General features: G+C 39.6%; 1 long non-coding RNA gene across 1 annotated transcript; it reads right to left on the bottom strand.

Moving 5' to 3' along the window:
* Positions 1 to 4,497: 4,497 nt before the first annotated feature.
* On the bottom strand, positions 4,498 to 6,380 carry LOC123511375. Its single transcript, XR_006676778.1, has 2 exons — positions 5,975 to 6,380; positions 4,498 to 5,394 (listed from the first exon to the last, which is right to left on the bottom strand). It is a non-coding gene; the product is annotated as an uncharacterized LOC123511375 (long non-coding RNA).
* Between the last annotated feature and the right edge of the window lie 4,543 nt (positions 6,381 to 10,923).

Raw genomic sequence — 10,923 nt, 5'->3', positions numbered from 1 at the left:
CTTCGTTCTAATTTTCAATCTGTGGAACACCACCTCTCCTCTACTAAACCTCATCTTCTCTTCCTAACCGAAACACAGTTGTCTGTGACTACTGACAGCAGCCCTTTTCTGTTCCCTCCTACTTGCTCTATCCTCATTTTCAATCCAAAGCTGGATGTTGCGCATACGTGCGTAACGACACCACTTGCTCTCGTGCCCACAATCTTGAATCTTCAGAATTTTCTACCATCTGGCTAAGACTTCAATGTCACTCTCTAACTAAATTCATCTGTGCTGTATACCTCTCACCTAATTCCTCTGACTATGTAAAATTCTTTGACTATTTGACTTCCAAGGTGGAGCACATCTTATCTCACTTTCCTTTGCTGAGATCTCCATTTTAGGGATTTCAATGTTCACCACCAGCTTTGGCTTTCATCTTCTTTCACTGACCAACCTGGTGAACAAACCTTCAACTTTGCTATCCTTCATGACCTAGAGCAGCTAGTGAAGTTCCCTACCCGTATTCCTGACCGCCTTGGAGACACGCCCAACATTCTTGATCTTTTCCTAACCTCCAACCCTTCTGCTTACTCTGTTAAACTTTCCTCTCCGTTGGGCTCCTCCGACCACAATCTAATTTCCGTTACCAGTTCTATCACTCCAGTGCAGCCTCAGGACCCGCCTAAGCGGAGGTGCTTCTGGCATTTTAACTCTGCTAAGTGGGAGGAACTAAGGCAGTACTATTCTGATTTCCTTGGGATGATTATTGTTTTCATGTCAGAGATCCTTCTCTTTGTGCCGAGCGCATAACAGAGGTGATTATCTCTGGCATGGAGCTATACATTCCTCATACTTTCTCTAACCCTAAAGCTAAAAAGCCTTGGTTTAACTCTGCTTGTTCTCGTGCTGTCAATGATAGAGGCGGCTCACAAACGGTTCCGTAGCCATCCAACTGCTGAAACTCATGCCCTATATATTTCTGCCCGTAATCATGCCAAATCTATTCTCCAACTTACTAAAAACTCTTTCATCAATAGAAAATGTCAAAGTCTTTCCAATTCTAACTCCTCTCGAGATTTCTGGCATCTAGCCAATAATATCTCTAACAACTTTACTTCTTCGTCTTTCCCTCCTTTACTTCATCCAGATGGCTCTACAGCTGTCTCTTCTTTTCTAAAGCTGAACTCTTCGCTCAAACCTTTGCTACCAACTCAACTTTGGATGATTCTGGGCATATTCCTCCTACTCCTCCACCCTCTGACTACTTCATCCCTAAAATTAAAATTCTTTATAAAGACGTTTTCCTGGCCCTCTCTGGCCTTGATTCTCGGAAGGCTTACGGTCCGGATGGAGTCCCTCCTGTTGTTCTCAAAACTGTGCTTCCGAACTCGCTCACTGCCTGGTCAAACTCTTTCATCTGTGTCTCTACTTCTATTTATCCTTCTTGCTGGAAGTTTGCTCACATTCAACCTGTCCCTAAAAAGGTGACCACTCCAATCCTTCTAACTACCGCCCTATAGCTTTGATTTCCTGCCTTTCTAAAGCCTTTGAGTCTATCCTTAATAGGAAGATAATGAGGCATCTATCAGCTCACAACCTTCTCTCTGATTGCCAGTATGGTTTCCGTAAAGGCAGATCTACTGGTGATCTTCTTACTTTCCTAACTGAATCTTGGTCATCCTCTTTTAGGGACTTCGGTGAAACCTTTGCTGTCGGCCTTGACATATCGAAAGCCTTCGATAGAGTCTGGCACAAATCTTTAATTTCTAAACTACCCTCCTACGGATTCTATCCTTCTCTCTGTACCTTCATCTCCAGTTTCCTTTCCGATCGTTCTATTGCTGCTGTAGTAGACGGTCACTGTTCTTCCCTAAAACTATCAACAGTGGTGTTCCACAGGGTTCTGTCCTATCACCCACTCTCTTTCTATTATTCATCAATGATCTCCTAAATCTGACTCAATGCCCTATCCACTCCTATGCTGATGATACCACCTGCATTATTCAACAGCGTTCAACAGACGCCCAACCCAACAACAATTAAATGACTCAAGGCGAGATGCTATAGGACGCCTAACTTCTGATCTTTCACTTGTTTCTGATTGGGGCAGAGAAAACCTGGTTTTGTTCAATGCCTCAAAACTCAATTTCTACAACTATCTACTCGACATAACCTTCCAGACAACTATCCTCTCTTCTTCAATAACACTCAACTTCCCTCTCCTCTACATTAAACACACTCGGTCTATCCTTCACTAAAAATCTAAACTGGAAATTTCACATCTCTACTCTTGCTAAATCAGCTTCCAAGAAGTTAGGTGTCCTATGGCGTCTTCGTCCATTTTTCTCTCCTCCCAGCTGCTTGCTCTGTACAAGGGCCTTATCCGCCCGTGTATGGAGTATGGCTCTCATGTCTGGGGGATCCACACACAGCTTTACTAAACAAGGTGGAATCTAAAGCTTTTCGTCTTATCAACTCTTCTCCTCTAACTGACTGTCTTGATTCTTTAAGTCACCGCCGCAATGTTGCATCTTTATCTGTCTTCTACCGCTGTTTTCATGCTGTCTGCTCTTCTGAACTTGCTAACTGCATGCCTTCCCCCCTCCTGCGGCCTCGCTGCACAAGACTCTCTACTTCTTCTCATCCCTATTCTGTCCATCTTCCTAATGCAAGAGTTAACCAGTATCTTCACTCCTTCATTCCCTACACTGGTAAACTCTGGAACTCTCTACCTGTGTCTGTATTTCCACCTGCCTATGACTTAAACTCTTTCAAAAGAGGAGTGTCAAGACACCTCTTACGTTAACTGGACCCTCCTTTTAGATTTTTTTGTTTTTTCTTTCTACTTTCCTCTTAACAGGGCCTGGCAACCAGCGGGATTTTTTTCCAACACTTTGTTTTCCCTTGGCCAGTGCCCTTGTAATGTAAAAAAAAAAAAAAAAAAAAAAAAAAAAAAACCAATGTTATACTAGAGATTTTTTTTATGTTTCATAATGTTTAAGCTATCATGTCACAAATCATTATCATACAATGAATCTTAATTTAACCTTATACATGAGATAACCTAAATGTTTGCAGAAATCAAATTAATGCATCATACCAATTTCAAGTACTGCATTGTAAGATTGAAATCTATATTAATTTCGGGGCCCACAAGAAAACCCGCAGCGTTGTTGAGAGGCATCGGGCAGCTGAAGCGACATTTTCACACACAGTGCTACACAGTGAGATCCGAGTTGGTCCTCCATCCAAGATCTGCCAAATTGTAGAGGTTTGTGCACTGCTGCACAACATCTGCAAAGCAAGAAACATCATTCTTCCTGAGGAAGAAGAACATCTTGCTGCAGCCGGGGATGGAGGCAACGAGGAGCGACTCCTAGCACAGAAAGTTCAAAGTCGCCATGAAGTAATCCTTTACAGGGATGAATTTGTTGTGCTTCATTTCAAGTAAGTAATACAACCCATAATGCTGATTATAGTAGCATTCTTAAGTTTTTTTCCCCTCTGTCACTTTGTTGTCTTGTTTTGTTGTGTGTGCACTGTTATGTTGGTGATTTCATCTTCCTTGCCTCACTCTCTGCCAGTCACCCACTATTGAAAAGATAGAGTTCTTCACAGATACCACAGTATCACTGTTCAGCCTTACAATATTTAAATGGGTTATGATGAATGTGTATCTCAGCAACATCTAAAAAAATAATTAACACACTTTCACAGCTAACTTAAATGATTCTTTCTTAATTATTTTTTCACTGATTTTTATGAGTGTGGCATTGACTACATTATCAATTGTTCTGTAGTTTTATATATATATATATATATATATATATATATATATATATATATATATATATATATATATATATATATATATATATATATATATATATATATATATATATATATATATATATATATATATATATATATCTCCTTGCCTCACTCCAGTCACCCACTATTGAAAAGATAGAGTTCTTCACAGATACCACAGTATCACTGTTCAGCCTTACAATATTTAAATGGGTTATGATGAATGTGTATCTCAGCAACATCTAAAAAAATAATTAACACACTTTCACAACTAACTTAAATGATTCTTTCTTAATTATTTTTCACTGATTTTTATGAGTGTGGCATTGACTACATTATCAATTGTTCTGTAGTTTATATATATATATATATATATATATATATATATATATATATATATATATATATATATATATATATATATATATATATATATATATAATGTGTGATACAACATCAAGCAGTAAATCAATGTCTTTCTTTACAGCATTGATGAGTGATGAGACACCAGTGTCATGACTGCTGAGATTGGTGTTATTCTCATGTAAGTAGTTTTTTTTTTCTCTCCCATACCTGAAGTAAGTAGATTGTAGGTTGAGCATATAGAAACTGCAGTTAATTTTGTGTTAACACTAATATTTGGTTGATTGGTTACAAACAAAACAAATAGTACATTATTTATATCTTTATTACTATTTTTATTTGTTTGTTTCTGGTACTCTAGTTTTGTGTGTAGTACATGTACTTAGCCTGTTCTGCTTCTTGCTTCCTTTCCTGAGCCATTATAGATTCTTCAAGGAGTGCAAGCTCAAGCTTCCTTTTCTTCTGCAGGTGGATGATCTCCTCCTCATCCACAAACACCAGTGATGTACCAGGCAAGTCTGGCCCCTGTTGGTGCTGCAAGTGGTGTGGCAGGTGCCTCCTCCTCAACACCCACTGCCTCGGTCACCACTTCTCTCTGTTGGGCTGCCTCTGCCACTTCCCCAGCATCATCTGCTGCCTGCACACTGCTGGCATCATTAGTTCTAACTTCAGAAACTAAGCTGATAATGTTTTTGGTTTTATTGCTAAGGACAAAAGTAACAGAAACCAGTAAATCTAGCTAAGGGTACAATGTGTTTGACTTAAATCCTATTCTGTTTGAAGGAAGCCCATGTCTAAGAAACTGTAAATCCCTAAGACTTGTTATCATTAACACATTCACCCACTACAACACCATATTTATGAGTGGGGAGAAGGGATAGGAATTAAGTTAACTTTATTATTTTTTTTTTCTTTTCTTATTACTGTTTTAGCTGTTTGGTTAAAGAAAAAAAAAAAAAAAAAAAAATTTTCTCAACACTAGATAACAAATTTATCATTGTGTTTAACTCTAAGTTGTAAACTAAATGGGAACGAGTATTTTGGATTGCAGACATTTGAGACAACATTATGGCCTAATATTGCTATATCTACAAGTGGCTTATCCTTTGTTAAGGAAGGTGCATTCAATGATGCTTGCCTTATTGGTACACCCATGAATAGAGACATTCTTAGGGTCCAAAATCTCAAAGATTAACTCATTGTGCTGGGAGAGAGGAGGGTTGGCAGGAGGTCCACCATCTGGAAAGAATAATATAATCTTATTGCTAATGAATTGCAAATACAAATAAATAATTTATAAAGAACGTGTTTTCACATAACATACGTAACTCAGATGTGTGGTTGGAGTAATATTATTATAATTAGTGTGTGCAATAAATGCATCCACTTCACAAAAAAAAAAAAAAAAAAAAAAAAATGCAGGAAATGGCTGGCACTTTAATATATTAATCACTAGTACAAAACTTTCAATGTTGTTGCTTCCAAACTTAAAACAGGAACACTTTACTGAAATTTATTCCTTAAAGTGGTTAGGTTCCATGATCTAAATCTCAAGTGACCTTAACAGTAGACCTGCTGAAACTTAGTATTTACTCAAATTACTAGTAAGCTTCCTTGCAAAAAATAAATAACCATAAATAAATACTTTTCTTTAAGTGAAATTGCCTTACCTATTCAGTGCTTAAAAGGAATAATAAGATAAATCATATCTTTTGTTAGGGTAAAACTGAAATTTCTATCAAGCTCAAAAATATTAAAATCTTGCTGCAACTCACACACAAATATAACAAAAATTAGCTCCCAAATTAATAACTCTTACCTGTGGCAGTCATGGCTTCTCTCTGCTTGCGGGTGTTCCGTCTTGCCTCAGATTTTATAATATGCCAATGTTTCTGGCACTCCTCAGTGCGGAGAATGTCTGACACGGCAGACACCTCCGCACTATTGCTCCTCCAAGCAGCATTTCTGGCTTCCTTAGAGCAGCCAGCTGTGGAGAAGTCGCTCCGGAGTATTTTTGCGAGAATTTTGTATAGGTGGGCCAGATGAAGGCGTCCAGTTCGTCTTCCTGTTCCTCTTCTTGTCTTGAGTCTCTTGAGTAGCCATGGTATGCAGTCGAAGTTGGCGCCAAATGATTGTTGTTTTGACAAGATGACAACAGTGGTGGTAAATTTATACCTTCAATTATCAAGGTTAAAATGAAGAGGTGATTGTTGAAAACTAACTAGATAAATATGTTATTTATTTATAATATAATTTTTACGTATTTTAACCCGTTTCTTGTGAAATTTCTCAAAAAACAATACATAACGTCTGCTCATGTTAGCGGTTAGCGATGTAAGCGCCTAAAGACGGTTACTTAACAATGCATCCTGCTAGGAAAGATTCTTAGCGCTTAAGTCTCGTAGGTTAAGTACTTTTCCTAACTATGACGGCATCTTTTTGGAGTTTTATAAGTACGGCCACAGGAATATAGCTTAAGTGAACAAGATATAGTAGTAGTGATAATAGTAGTTTTATTATTATTGTTATTATTATTATTATTGTTATTATTATAATCATTACTATTATTCAGTAGTAGTAGTAGTAGTAGTAGTAGTAGTAGTAGTAGTAGTAGTAGTAGTAGTATGATTAGCAGTAGTAGTAATAGTATTATTGTTGTTGTTGTTGTTGTTGTTGTTGTTGCTATTATCACTAATATTATCGATATTACACTCATTGTTATTATTTACAATGATTATTATTATTATTTTCTTATTATTGTTGTTATTGTTATCATTATTAATATTAATTCCGATATTATAATTCTAATAATAATAATAATAATAATAATAATAATAATAATTATTATTATTATTATTATTATTAATTTTTTTATTATTATTTTTTATTATTATTATTATTATTATTATTATTATTATTATTATTATTATTTTTTATTATTATTATTATTATTATTATTATTATTATTATTATTATTATTATTATTATTATTATTATTATTATCGCTATTGTTATTTATTATTATTATTATTATTATTATTATTATTATTATTATTATTATTATCATTATTATTGTTATTGATATCGTTATTATTTATATTTTCATTATTATTATTATTATTATTATTATTATTATTATTATTATTATTATTATTATTATTATTATTATCAATATCATTTCATTAATAATAATAATAATAATAATAATAATAATAATAACAATAATATTAATAATAATAACAATATTATTATTATTATTATTATTATTATTATTATTGATCAATGTCACTTTATTTATATAACAAATATTTCTTATCATTATTAGCTACTTGAAGTAATCAGTGACTACTTTCTCTCTCTCTCTCTCTCTCTCTCTCTCTCTCGCTGACGATCGTGGTGTGCGGACGTGTCTCCTGGAGCTCCACTGACCTTCACTACTACTATCTTCAAACTCGTGCTTTTTACCCTCACCAGCCAGTGCCCTACACTGGCTCTCCAGGTATGCCTCTATCACAGTGATATATGGACTAGCAACAGAAAGCTCGCAGAAATTTGGCATATGCACAAATCCCTGCAACTTGTCCCTTAACTAGAGGCACAGCGATAATTTACCCTGTTCTCGTCTCCTGTACATACGTCGCATAGTTCCTGCTATCACAGTTTCTTCCACCAAATTGGTCACACTGCCCAGATTGTTCTGCTGCGTGAATTTACTCTGCAGGAGAAATGGTGAAAACAAGAAATGCCCCGGGGCTGCAGGACTCGGCTGACAAGGAACGAGATCCCGGACCTATGACCGCCACAGAGAAGTCTGTTGGAGCCTAAGCCCCTCCTCATGCATCCTTTCCTAATATATTAAGTATAATAGAACAAGATATATCCTCACTCTCCTCCGAAGGTAAGACAATTGTCAGTGCAATAGTCAAAGCTATGCAGGCGCTCAGTGACAGTAAAGACAAACGAATCAAAGAACTAGAAACTAAAGAAATTGTCTTAGAAAAAAAGCTCAATGAACTAGAAAATCAAGATGATGAGTCATCCCAGTATGAACGAAGGGATACAATCATAATCAGTGGGCCTGTCTTACCATCTGAGATAAATAATGAAAGATCATCTGAAGTAGCAGTAAATGCCATAAAACAAAACCTACACATAAGCTTTTCTACTGATGACATCAACATTGCACATAAAATTGGTAAAAAGTCATCACAACCATCCAACAGACCAATAATAGTTAAATTACATAGTAGACAGAAGAAGGATCGTCTCACTGGCACCCTTAACGAACAGGTGGAGGCCTTCACCAGTCACCTGCTGTCCCTTCAGTCAAAGTATGTGCCCTGCCAGACATATAAATCAAGACCAGGGGATCAGCCATGGTTTGGATTTCGCTGTCGTGAGGCGGCGGACTTGAAGAGCAGGGCCTGGCGACGACTGAGAGCAAGCAGCACCCAAGCCAACCGTGAGGCATATAAAGCTGCCTGCCGCAACATGGCCAAAGCGCAAAAAGCCGCCATCCAAAGGTGGAAGACTGACCTGACTGCAAAGCTCTCAGGTCAGAGTGTTGGCAAGAAGGAGTGGTGGAGTAGCTTGAAGCAGCAGCAGGGCCTGGCCACGGACACCACCATCCCCCCACTCACCACACCGAACTGTGAGGTAGTGACGAGAGGGAGGGACAAAGCCGAGCTACTCTCCGCCCACTTCTCCACCAAAATGAGTGTTACCCACCCAAACAACACTCCACTTAGGATCCCAGTGCTAACCACTGCTAAGCTGGACAGCCTGCACATCACCATGGAGGAGGTGATGGCCCTGCTCAGCAAGACCGACACGAAGAAGGCTCTGGGACCAGACAACATAAGCCCTCACATACTCAAGCAATGTGCAGCTGAGCTCCCCACTCCACTCACCCAGCTCTACCGGGAATGCCTCACTTCCCAAACATGGCCAGCACTCTGGAAGCAGGCTAGAGTGGTGCCTGTACACAAGAAGGATAGCAGGGCGGATCCTAAAAACTACAGGCCCATCTCCGTGGTGGGGAAGACGCTGGAAGTCCTCATCGCGAGGAAAGTCACCGCGTTCCTTGACGCCCACCACCTCAACCACCAACTCAAAGCAGTTTGGGTTGAGGCAGGGTAAGTCGGCCGCCGACCTGCTACTCCTAAACTCTACGGAGTGGAGCACCGCGATAGACAGTGGGAAAGAGGTGTTCGTCGTTGTCCTGGATATCGCCGGTGCCTTTGACAGAGTGTGGTTGAAGGGAGTGGCAGCCAAACTGAGGAGCCTTGGAGTGTGTGGAGGACTACTGCACCTCCTGGAAGACTACCTTCATGGCAGAACCCTGCACACTGTTGTTGATGGCCACTCGTCCTCCCAACACCATATCAAAGCCAGCGTCCCTCAGGGCAGTGTCCTCGGGCCTCTGTTGTGGTGTGTATATTTCAATGACATACTGCAACTAGTCCCCGAGGCCAAAGCGTATGCAGACGACTGCACCCTCACCTTCACCAGCGACAGGAACCACCGGCAGAACACGATGGACAGAATCAACGCTGTCCTGCAAGTTATTGCATCCTGGAGCTGCTGCTGGCAAATAACCCTCGCCCCTGAGAAAACTCAAGTCCTGCACATCTCCAGGCGGCGAGAAGACGCCCATCCCCCAGCCTTCTTTCTTGAAGGCAAGAGGCTGCCTTTCCAGCAGTCTATCTCCATCCTGGGGGTGGAAGTAGACGCAGGCCTAACTTTCACCACCCACGTGAGGAGGGTTGCCAGGGATGCGGCGTGGAGGCTGAGCTGTGTCCGACGCGTTGGGAAGTTGCTCGACGGTCCGGGGATAGCGTCCCTCTACAGGGCCCAGGTCAGGTCCGTCATGGAGTACGCTCTCCTCACCTGGTCTTCCTGCCCACCATCCTATCTTGCCGGGCTTGACAGGATCCAGGCAAGAGCGCAGAGGATGGTGCAAATGAGGAACCAGGACCAGCAGCTCAGCTTTCAACCTCTACAGCAGCGGGGAGACGTGGCGGGCCTGTGCGTCATGTACAAGGCCCTCAGGCAACAGACTCCACACCTGGCACCACTACGCCTGCCACCCCCATCCATCCCCACACATGACACTCGAACCGCCGGCCTAATAGACCACCACCTCACTGTGACTGTGCCCTTTGCTAGGACCGAGAGTCACCTCCGTTCCTTCCTCCCTCGTTACAGCCGCATGTGGAACCGGCTGGTGCAAGACACAAACATACACCACTCTACATGCCTCCAGGCGTACAAAAGAGGCGTGAACAAGTGGCTAAAGTGATAGTGTGACACCAATAAGTGCATTGATAGTGTGTAACTATATACTATTAGTGCTAGTGTGATACCAATAAGATATCAATAAGTGCAGTGAAAGTGTGTAATAATATAATATTATTAAATTATTAATTTATGTCTCACTTCTGTAAATATTGTGTATTTCTTTTTGTTACCAAGATAGGCCTGAACTATACCATAGTCTCAGACCTCTGGCATGTACAACACATGTAACCTAGTTTGAATAAAACAAATAAAAAAAGATGACATTATGACTGCATGTATTACAGTGAAACCTAATCTATAGATAAATGAAAGTCTGACACCTAAACGTCTTGGATTATTTAAAATAATAAGGAACATCAGGAAAAATAAGAAAGACCTTTTTCAGCAATTATACACTAAGGATGGAACCATCTGTGTAAAGCTTAAATGCTCAAATCAAAAATACTTTATTACAAATAAAGACACGTT

This window comes from Portunus trituberculatus, chromosome 31 (genome assembly GCF_017591435.1).
Source record: "Portunus trituberculatus isolate SZX2019 chromosome 31, ASM1759143v1, whole genome shotgun sequence".
NCBI classification, from domain to species: Eukaryota; Metazoa; Arthropoda; class Malacostraca; order Decapoda; family Portunidae; genus Portunus; species Portunus trituberculatus.
The sequence above is the reverse complement of the archived record's forward strand: the minus strand, read 5'-3'. Positions and strand labels throughout refer to the sequence as shown.